The sequence below is a fragment of the Oncorhynchus kisutch genome, linkage group LG17 (assembly GCF_002021735.2).
Source record: "Oncorhynchus kisutch isolate 150728-3 linkage group LG17, Okis_V2, whole genome shotgun sequence".
Lineage (NCBI taxonomy): Eukaryota > Metazoa > Chordata > Actinopteri > Salmoniformes > Salmonidae > Oncorhynchus > Oncorhynchus kisutch.
The window spans coordinates 13,616,357-13,627,788 of record NC_034190.2 but is presented as its reverse complement, the minus strand read 5'-3'; the positions used below and the strand labels follow the sequence as shown (position 1 = coordinate 13,627,788).

At 43.4% G+C, this 11,432-nt stretch overlaps 1 protein-coding gene across 2 annotated transcripts in view; it reads left to right on the top strand.

Annotated features, from left to right (window-relative positions):
- Positions 1-2,324: 2,324 nt before the first annotated feature.
- LOC109907192 (polypeptide N-acetylgalactosaminyltransferase 4-like) overlaps positions 2,325-11,432 on the top strand; it is a 33,496-nt gene continuing 24,388 nt past the window's right edge. Inside the window, exon 1 of one of the 2 annotated variants that reach the window (XM_020505013.2) lies at positions 2,325-2,695. The gene's annotated coding sequence lies outside the window, so the exon portion shown is untranslated. Of the gene's footprint in view, positions 2,704-11,432 lie in introns of both variants that reach the window. The other variant, XM_031795139.1, reaches the window with a different exon arrangement.

The window sequence follows — 11,432 nt, the reverse complement described above, 5'->3', positions numbered from 1 at the left end:
AGGAAAAAGAGAAGGAGAAAGAGAGGGTAGGGTAGAAAGAGAAAGAGTGAAGGAAAAAGAGAAGGAGAAAGAGAGCGTAGGGTAGAAAGAGAAAGAGTGAAGGAAAAAGAGAAGGAGAAAGAGAGGGTAGGGTAGAAAGAGAAAGAGTGAAGGAAAAAGAGAAGGAGAAAGAGAAAGAGAGGGTAGGGTAGAAAGAGAAAGAGTGAAGGAAAAAGAGAAGGAGAAAGAGAGGGTAGGGTAGAAAGAGAAAGAGTGAAAAGAGAAGGAGAAAGAGAGGGTAGGGTAGAAAGAGAAAGAGTGAAGGAAAAAGAGAAGGAGAAAGAGAGGGTAGGGTAGAAAGAGAAAGAGTGAAGGAAAAAGAGAAGGAGAAAGAGAGGGTAGGGTAGAAAGAGAAAGAGTGAAGGAAAAAGAGAAGGAGAAAGAGAGGGTAGGGTAGAAAGAGTGAAGGAAAAAAGAGAAGGGAGAAGAAATAAAAGTTCCCTGGCAGGCTACCAATAGCCACAGGTGTCATGTTGGTTGGCAGCCTGGCACACTGCTATACCATCCGGGACTGGTCCGGTATGAACAGGATCCCTAGAGGAAAAGACAACAAACCAATCCCTATAAAGTCAAATATGCTGAGAGGGAAGGGAGAATTGTGTGCAACTGTGCATAGCATATGCAGACAGGCCCAGATGTTAAACAGTTAATTAATAATTTTCTTTGGCAATATGTAGCTGTCATTTGTTTCAAATAGGGAGAGTATGGTCCACACCTGTTATCTATTATTGGAATTATAATTATGTTATTACACTGTGACACACGATTCTCTGTTTTGTGATTTATTTAACTTGGGAGTTATTTACAAAAATCATAACTGGCTTCATTGAATATCTTCAGAATTTGCGTCACATAATTGCAAAATTCCAGTATCACATTTCTTATTTTATCAGTGCTAGTCCCTGCACTGAACTAATAACTTTAGCCCATAACTTATTCCACAGCCTGTCATTTCAGATTGGAACCTAAAACCTGTTTTAACTTATGAAACCATAAACCATGTGTTGGTATTGATCCAACATAAGAAACATTCTCTTGACACTGTGAACTGAGACGGCACTTAAATGTTTCACACAAAACCCTTTGCTAATAGCCGGCTGACATATCATGAATTCTATCTATTGGAATGTACTTCCTTCCATATTTTCAGTGTTTAGGATTTCAGTGATTTCAGTGATTTCAGTTTTTCGCTCTTCCTCAATAGCTATAGATGTGAACTGGGATGTGGTCACAAATGTTCTCAAGTCAAATTCATATTATAATTCCTCTTCTTTTACTGTGAGTCAGATTTCCAATGTATTTATTTGACAAATAAACTTAAACTGACTGAGAGCTCTGCATAAAATAAATCAGTAAAAATGTAAACAGTTTTCCACTTGTTCTTGTGCCATACCTTTGTTATTAGCATTGCAATGCCTATGGAGTCTGTATACACACAGTGTTCTATAGTTTACTGTTGATATCCGCCACACCTGGGCTGCCCTCGGCAACAAACCAGGTGGGGTTGAAGTCCAGTTATATCCGCCACACCTGGGCTGCCCTCAGCAACAAACCAGGTGGGGTTGAAGTCCAGTTATATCCGCCACACCTGGGCTGCCCTCAGCAACAAACCAGGTGGGGTTGAAATCCAGTTATATCCGCCACACCTGGGCTGCCCTCAGCAACAAACCCGGTGGGGTTGAAGTCCAGTTATATCCGCCACACCTAGGCTGCCCTCGGCAACAAACCCGGTGGGGTTGTTGACCAACAGTTAGTTATAAACTCAAAGCCAAACAGTTATGGTCCAAAGGTTCGATGCAGTTAACTCCTCCATTCCCAATCAAATGTATGGGGGTTTTCCACTTTCTTTGACATTTCTGCATATATGGACCTTTTGTTTATAATATAATATATTTTCAAACATAAGCCCAGACAAAGACACATTAAGAGTTTAGACTGGGACTCATGAAAATGTCATTGAACAATGCATGCTATCTAACCTGCAAACCACACCTCATCCATGGATGGAAAATATCTAATAGAGGTTGAAGAGGTAGGGATTAACGGGTAAAGTGTCACGTAAGGTCAAACACACACACACACACACACACACATGCACGCTTGCAAGCACACGCACATAGAAAATATAAGATGCATTACTTTGTTATTATTTTTGATATTGGAAAAAGTATTACAAGTGAAAAATCCTTGTTCATTTTGGAACATTGTATACAATTCTGCGCTGTCTTTAATATTATTTTTCCACAATGCTTTGGTCACGTGGTTTATTCAGATCAAATCGCCACATTTGCAAACTTCCTAGTGAGTGATCAACAAGGTACACTTGCTCAGTCAGCACATCTGAATTTCGTGAATAACAAGGGGTTTTAAGGTCCGAAATATTTCCAGCACAAGTGCGCATACATGTAGTCTCATTTATTACACAGCTTCAAGAATTCATTTGAAATCGAGTGAAAACAAGAGCTGGCAAGATAAATTCCGGAACGGAAAAGTGACAGCCCGAGCTAGCCAGCGCGGCAGACCATCATCAACGTGAAGAGGATGTGGTTGTGTTGAAAGCTGCAGTCTCAGATCGAGCTAGACAGATGCAAGCCAGAGGTTGAGTCGGAGACAAAACGCCGAGCAGCTTCCAAGAACACGGAATGTAGTGGACTAGGTAATAAAGTAAGAATGAAGTTCATTTGTACACGTGGCTAATCAGGTGTAATCTGATTAGCAAACGAATACATAGATGAGCTCTGGTCGCCCTGGGCTAGAGTTAGCTAACTATCAAGTAGGTTAGCTAGCTACAGTAGCTAGCTAGGATTGCTTGGTCTTTTGCTACAGGAACTTCGTGTTCTTGCCAAACGTGGCTAGTTGGGTGTTTAGTAAATTTACGTTGGATGTAAATGTCTTGTTCCTGAACGTTTCGAACTATGGTCATCCAGCTCCCAGTCAGTAACAAGCTAACCTTAGCTAGCTAGCTAGCTAACTAGTTGGTAATCTAAACAAAAAGACTCAATATCTGAGATTTAATAACCAGCTAATTTAGTTGTCTGTCTTGACAGCTGAGTTAGGCGAACTTAAAAATAGCTAACCCATGTCAGTCCATGCAAATAACTTTTATACTACTGTTATTTTGGAACAAACAGTTGGTAACAACAACAACTACATGCATTGGTTTTTAGCTAGAGTTTATATTCCCTGATTTAACATGGTGTTATGTTCATTCTAAAGGTGCAATGCTTTTAAACCCTTCGCAGTCCCAAGTTGAGTTACTCTAGCTCACTATCACAGTAAGCCTCATCTTCTTTAAACTGAAGGTGATCTCTAGATGCTGCAGTTTCACCATTCTCAGCATATTTGCATTACAGTGATACATGTTTCTGTATTGTCTTTAATTAAAACCTGTCAAGTTTCATGAACTAGATATGATTTATTTGCACTCTGTTGGAACAAAATGTAGGCCTTATGCTGAAGATGTAGAAATGTAGCTGGACCTTTAGCCATCTACTGACACGCCCACTTCTGCTCCCTCCGCTGCATCCACACCACAACCTAAACATCAGGGAAAACAAGCACTTTGCCAAGCTTTTCCCCAAAGTCTTTGAAACGGAATCTGTTAACATACAAGGAGACATCGGCTATTTTCATTTGACAGTTTGGGCTAACATCAGACAAGATGCATCAAGTCCATTTAAAGAGAAAGTAAAGCTGAACGACAAGCTTTCACTGTAGGCTTTAGACTACTTTCGTCAGTGTAACGGAGGTATGTGGAAGACATGTTATAGCCTAACTTTATTTATCAACCTCCTGATCCAGTTCATATGGTCGGCCGGTTGGACTTACTACAGTGTTTACTCTCAGTGTAATCACTGTAGAGTTGTTATTGTCGTCGAGAGAGCTTTTTCTGTGCCAAATGTTTACAGGGAGTATAGGCCTGTTGGCTCTTGTAGTTCGAGCTGGCCAGCTGTTCCACTCTGGTGTACCGTTCAGTGAAATGCCAGGGGAAATTTCCCGTAGGTACAGATCAAGGGTCAGCATCCCCATTTCCAACCTTGACCATTAGTGATGGAAATGCAAAACTGACCCAAGATCAGCATCTGCTAGAGAAACTCCAAACTACACTATTCAGTGAGACAGATGACATCATAGTTGAATACTGAATGTACTAGCACATATTTTGAGGTTTTTCAGTGCTGAATGTTTAACCGCGAGTAAACGCTCACATATTGTCCCTCATATTTCATGTTGGCCCGCTGTTCATCTGCGGTGTACCATTCAGCAACACTGATAAAATGTACTCGCACACATTTTCCGAGTTACAGTGAGTGTTGTCAGTGCAACGTGTTTGACTGGTCTCTGAGATGGATGTCACAGTGAAAGCAGCAGCCCCGTTCTGCGTTTGTACTTTAATATGACTGTTGTTGATTGACTGTAGCTCTTTGTCAGTGTCGGGTGTTTTTCTTCCTCTTCGGTTGCAGAGGAAGACATTGGCAACGCTCCCATGTCCATACTAACGTAACTACTTTTAGAATGCCTGCCAAATACATTCCAGTGACAATGTGTTTCCCCTAGGATTGTTTTCAGCGGTGGTGGCAAGGGTAAGTAGGGGAGAGAGCATTGCTACTAGTGTTAGGGCAATGACGTGCTGGCTGTTCCCATAGACTTCCAGTCATTTAGCCAACGACTATCCATTTTAAAAGCTTGTCTCACCAGAAATACATACATACATACAAGCATACAGTAATACAGTACCAGTCAAGTTTGGACACACTTACTCATTCAATGATTTCTTTATTTTACTATTTTCTACATTGTAGAATAATAGTGAAGACATCAACACGATGAAATGACACATGGAAAGTGTGTAATAACACACCAAAAAAGTGTGAAATAGATCCAAATATATTGTATATTTGAGATTCTTCAAAGTAAAACTCTTTGCCTTGATGACAGCTTTGCACACCATTGGCATTCTCTCAACCAGCTTCGTGAGGAATGCTTTTCCAACAGTCTTAAAGGAGTTCCCACATATGCTGAGCACTTGTTGGCTGCTTTTCCTTCACTCTGCGGTCCAACTCATCAGATTTCCACCGGTCTAATGCCCATTGCTCGTGTTTCCTGGCCCAAGCAAGTCTCTTCTTCTTATTGGTGTCCTTTAGTAGTGGTTTCTTTTTAGAAATTCGACTATGAAGGCCTGATTCACGCAGTCTCCTCTGAACAGTTGATGTGTCTGTTACTTGAACTCTGAAGCATTTATTTGCCAGTAGAAAGTTGCAGCAAGCTCATTGATGGCTACAATAAGCAGTTGTCTGCAGTTATCTTAAGGTGTGGAGACAAAAGTAGTTTTTCAGTTTCAAGTTATTTTATTTGAATTTTTTTGTTGAATTTTTACCCCTTTTTCTCCCCAATTTCGTGGTATCCAAATGTTTAGTAGCTACTATCTTGTCTTATTGCTACAACTCCCGTACGGGCTCGGGAGAGACGAAGATTGAAAGTCATGCGTCCTCCGATACACAACCCAACCAAGCCGCACTGCTTCTTAACAGAGCGCCATCCAACCCGGAAGCCAGCCGTACCAATGTGTCGGAGGAAACACTGCGCTAACCAAGGTTGCCAGGTGCACACTGCGCCCGGCCCGCCACAGTAGTCGCTGGTGCGCCATGAGACAAAGATTTCCCTACCGGCCAAACCCTCCCTAACCCGGACGACGCTAGGCCAATTGTGCGTCGCCTCACAGACCTCCCGGTCACGGCCGGTTACGACAGAGCCTGGGCGAGAACCCAGAGTCTCTTAACCACTGCGCCACCCGGGAGGCCCCTTGTTTCAAGTTATTTTGGAAGAAATAAGGATTTATTTAAGAAAAGTGAAAGGGTGACAACAGTATACAGTGAGAGGGATCCTGCCGTGACATGTACACGGCGAGAGGGATCCTGCCGTGACATGTACACGGCGAGAGGGATCCTGCCGTGACATGTACACGGCGAGAGGGATCCTGCCGTGACATGTACACGGCGAGAGGGATACTGCCGTGACATGTACACGGCGAGAGGGATACTGCCGTGACATGTACACGGCGAGAGGGATACTGCCGTGACATGTACACGGCGAGAGGGATACTGCCGTGACATGTACACGGCGAGAGGGATACTGCCGTGACATGTACACGGCGAGAGGGATACTGCCGTGACATGTACACGGCGAGAGGGATACTGCCGTGACATGTACACGGCGAGAGGGATCCTGCCGTGACATGTACACGGCGAGAGGGATCCTGCCGTGACATGTACACGGCGAGAGGGATCCTGCCGTGACATGTACACAGGGCTGTGAAAAAGTACTTGCCCCTTTCTGATATTCTCTACTTTTGCATATTTTTGATACTGAATGTTATCAGATCTTCAACCAAAACCCAATATTAGATAAAGGGAACCTGAGTTTACAAATAACAAAAACATATATATTTATTTAATATACAAAGTTATGCAACACCCAATTTCCCTGTGTGAATAAGTATTTGCCCCGTTACCCTCAATAACTGGTTGTGCCCCTTTTAGCTGCAATGACTCAAACCAAACACTTCCTGTAGTTGTTGATCAGTCTCTCACATTGCTGTGGAGAAATTTTGTCCCTAAACCATCACACTACCACCGCCATGCATCACCGTTGGTATAAGGTTCTTACTGTGGAATGCATGGTGGTGGTAGTGTGATGGTTTGGAGACGCTTTGCTGCCTCAGGACCTGGACAACGTGCCTTAATAGAAGGACTTTAAACAAGCTGTTCATGCTTGAACGCCCACAAATGTCGCTGAGTGAAAGCAGTTCTGCACGGAAGGGTGGGCTGAAAGTCCTCCACAGTGAGAGACTGACCAACAACTACAGGAAGCGTGTGGTTGGAGTCATTGCAGCTAAAGGTGGTGGCAATGACTTTTTCACACAGGGGCATTGGGTGTTGCATAACATTGTTTATGAAACAAATGAAATAAGTCATATATTAGGTTTTGGTTGAAGATGTTTATTTAACATTCAGTATAAAAAATATGCTAAATTAGGAAGGGGGCAAATAGATTTTGACAGCACTGTGTACAGGCCTGCAGTCCACATCCAGTGTTCTGCAGAGGTGTAGCCTACATAGTGCAATATAGTGCAGTTACTATTACAGGTCATTGACGCCAAGGTGCAGTGTTCGGCCCATATGTAAATTCTCTCTATTCCAGCACACAAAGTGACATAGGACCATGGCTGGATGTAAATCCTTCAGATGGCTACAGCTAAACTCTCTAGTCTCTCTAGCCTACTGTACCTACTGTCTCTCTATCCTACTTTACAGCTAGTCTCTCTAGCCTACTGTACAGCTAGTCTCTAGTCTCTCTAGTCTACTGTAAAGCTAGTCTCTAGTCTCTCTAGCCTACTGTACCTACTGTCTCTAGCCTACTCTACATCTAGTCTCTAGTCTCTGTAGCCTACCATACAGCTAGTCTCTCTAGCCTACTGTACAGCTAAACTCTCTAGTCTCTCTAGCCTACTGTACCTACTGTCTCTCTAGCCTACTGTACAGCTAGTCTCTAGTCTACTGTACAGCTAGTCTCTAGTCTCTCCAGCCTACTGTACCTACTGTCTCTCTAGTCTACTGTACAGCTAGTCTCTCTAGTCTACTGTATAGCTAGTCTCTCTAGCCTACTGTACAGCTAGTTTCTCTAGCCTACTGTACAGCTAGTCTCTCTAGTCTACTGTACAGCTAGTCTCTCTAGTCTACTGTACAGCTAGTCTCTCTAGTCTACTGTACAGCTAGTCTCTCTAGTCTACTGTACAGCTAGTCTCTCTAGTCTACTGTACAGCTAGTCTCTCTAGCCTACTGTACAGCTAGTCTCTCTAGCCTACTGTACAGCTAGTCTCTCTAGCCTACTGTACAGCTAGTCTCTCTAGTCTACCGTACAGCTAGTCTCTCTAACCTACCGTACAGCTAGTCTCTCTAGTCTCTCTAGCCTACCGTACAGCTAGTCTCTCTAGTCTCTCTAGCCTACCGTACAGCTAGTCTCTCTAGTCTCTCTAGCCTACCGTACAGCTAAACTCTCTAGTCTCTCTAGCCTACTGTAACAACAGTAAAGCAGTCATCTGCTCTGTCGTCAGTCAGACCTTTAAGATTAAACACTTCTTTCCAGACTCCCTTGAAAACCTCCTCTGACAGAAGATGCTAGATCAGGTGGCATCTAGATTAGTGATAGAGTAGCAATGGGGCAGTGTAGCCAGCCATAGATCCAAAGCCCCCTGTAGCTGGTGGCTTAGGTCTACTTGTTTTGGATTCTGCAGAGCTCACACAGTCTTGCCTCAAAGAGGCAGAAATTCTCCCTAAGCCTTCTGTCAGACTCTGCTGGTGCAAATCCCTCCCTACCCAACCCCACCAAGGGCTATCCGATTTAGTGGGAGGAAGATGTGATGGACGTCTAATATAAAGGAGGTTTTGTTTAGTGGCGTTCTCCATTTTGTAACCCCAGGCCTCGGAGTCCCTTGGCCAGTGACCAGAGCGTTGAGTGTGAAAGAGGCATGCCCTGCTAACATCTTGAAGGACTGAAATGGAGACCCATGCTTAGTGACTCAACAATGCTGCAGCACACACCATTCTTAGAGTCTCCTCAGACCTGAATCTGACAGTTTTATGGTGCGTTGTGTATATATCAATCTATATAGGGTGACATCCTCGCTGACACCCTCAGTGTCCCTGTCATGATCATTGATTCTTTTTTATTCTAGAGTTAAATTGATATTATAGCAGTAAAGCAGTGTAGTCTGGATTATGGAAAAATGTCAATGGTACAGTAGGAAGCTGGAGTGTGTGTGTGTGGACAGAACACCTCATCGGGTGAATCTTCGGAGTGGAAAGACCGAGTGGATCAAAGTTACATTCTGAAGCCTCAGTCTGTCAGTCACTGTTGTAGTGCGTATCGCTCCCTGCTGAATTATTAATGCTGCGATTACACTCAATGTCAGCAGTGATGATGGAGACGGGTTTAGCAGTGTCTGCCCTCTTTGATTTGCCTCTGGTCTGCCTGTCTTCTGAGCTGAGCTGTCTGTCTCTAAGCCTGTGTGTTAACACCAGAAGTCTGTCTCTATGCCTGTGTGTTAAAACCAGGAGAAGTCTGTCTCTAAGCCTGTCTTCTGAGCTGAGCTGTCTGTCTCTAAGCCTGTGTGTTAACACCAGAAGAAGTCTGTCTTCTAAGCCTGTGTGTTAACACCAGAAGAAGTCTGTCTCTAAGCCTGTGTGTTAACACCAGAAGTCTGTCTCTAAGCCTGTGTGTTAACACCAGAAGTCTGTCTCTAAGCCTGTGTGTTAACACCAGAAGAAGTCTGTCTCTAAGCCTGTGTGTTAACACCAGAAGAAGTCTGTCTCTAAGCCTGTGTGTTAACACCAGAAGAAGTCTGTCTCTAAGCCTGTGTAAGCCTGGCTCTGAAAGGTTTCTCCGGCTGTCCCTATGGGATAATTATTTGAAGAACCATTTTAGGTTCTATGTTAGAACCCTTTTTAGATTCCATATAGAACCTTCTGTGAAAATAGTAATTCAATGGTTTTCCCTTGGGGACAGAAGAATGACCCGTTAGGTTCTGAATATAACTTTCTAGAGTGTGCCATGTGCAATGCCTCCTGTATAAAATGTTGGATTTGATTAAGTTCGAGTATCTCTGGGGCCTCCCGTGTGGCGCAGTGGTCTAAGGCACTGCTTTGCAGTGATAGCGGCATCACTACAGATCCGTGTTCGATACCGTGCTGTGCCACGACCGAGAGACCCATGAGGCGGCGCACCATTGGCCCAGCGTCATCCGGGTTTGGGCAGCCGGATTGTTCTTGTCCCATCACGCTCTAGTGACTCCTGTGGCGGGCCAGGCTCATGCACTCTGACACGGTTGCCAGGTGTACAGTGTTTCCTCCGACACATTGGTGCGGCTGGCTTCCGGGTTAAGCGAGCAGTGTGTCAAGAAGCAGTGCAGCTTGGCGGGTCGTGTTTCGAGGACGCATGTCTCTTGACCTTCGCCTCTCCTGAGTCTGTACGGGAGTTGCAGCGATGGGACAAGACTGGAACTACCAATTTGAATATCACAAAAGTGGTAAAAAGAACAACAACAACAACAAAAATTATAATAATGAGTTCAACTATTATATCAGCGTACAGTGATCTATCTTTGCTATTTGTATTTAATTTCAGCTCACATCTAGCCCAGCCCTGAGTTTGTCATTATTGATCTTGGATGATGATGATTGTCATCAGTTTAGTCAATTTGAACGACATCATTAGCAGTGTTTTCTCATTTAGCCGCAAACAGACGTCTCAGTCGAATATTAGCGCTGTCACTGACTGGAATGAAATTAGCATAGAATCTTATTTAATTTAGCCTTTAAGTGTTTTGTGCTTAATTAAATCTCCCTGTCACGTGGAACGCTCTTGAGGGAGAATTTTAATCTGTCAATATGAAACTTGTTATGAACACTACTATTCAACCGTTGTAATGGAAATATTTAATATGGCAACGTTTTAATATTGAATTTAGCCTGATCAACACTAAGTTTAGCATATTTAGAGTTTTTGTAACACATCGTTTCCAGTGTTCTATTTGAGTTGAGTTTGAGTTTATTTTTATTTTTACAGGGACAGTGCACATTAATCAACATTTCAGTAAAAGTGCCGGTTTTAGCCAACCGGCTAATTTTCAACCGCAGTCCCTGGGCAGGTTATTAAAAACAATTACAATATAGACAATAGCAACATAGAACAAGCAAGACATAGCATACAGACAGAGCAACATAGGACAAGCAAGATGTAGCATACAGACAGAGCAGCATAAAACAAAAAGCAGCAAGACAAAATTCATAAAAGCAACAAAGAGTTTCCACACCTCACAAGCTACAGACAACAGACAACATGGAGAGTGGCAACACACAGCTAGGGACCATGTTCACAAATCTGATTGACCTTTAGCCATGTCTTCAAGCATTTTGTGAAAGTGTGATATGTGGTGCAGTTATGTGTGTCTGATGGCAGTGTATTCCAGACATGGGAAGCTCTCACAGAGAATGCAGATTTACTAAAGGTGCTTTTCCTTAGGGGAACTATACAGTCACCTCTCATGGCAGACCTTGTGGATCTGCTGCCATATGTCTGGGTTTTCTGTTTAACAAAAATATTGAGTGGAGGGGGAGCCAGGCCATTGAGGATCTTGAATACAAGACATGCGTCGGTGTATTGCACAAGATTTTCCCAACTCAAGAGCTCATGCTTTCTAAGGATGTGACAATGATGATGGCTATTGGGCTTCCTATCAAGCACTTTGAGAGCCTGTTTGTAGACAGACTGAATAGGTTTTAATGTTGTACAGCAAGCTTGGGCCCAACTAGTCAAGCAGTATGTTAAGTGGGGGA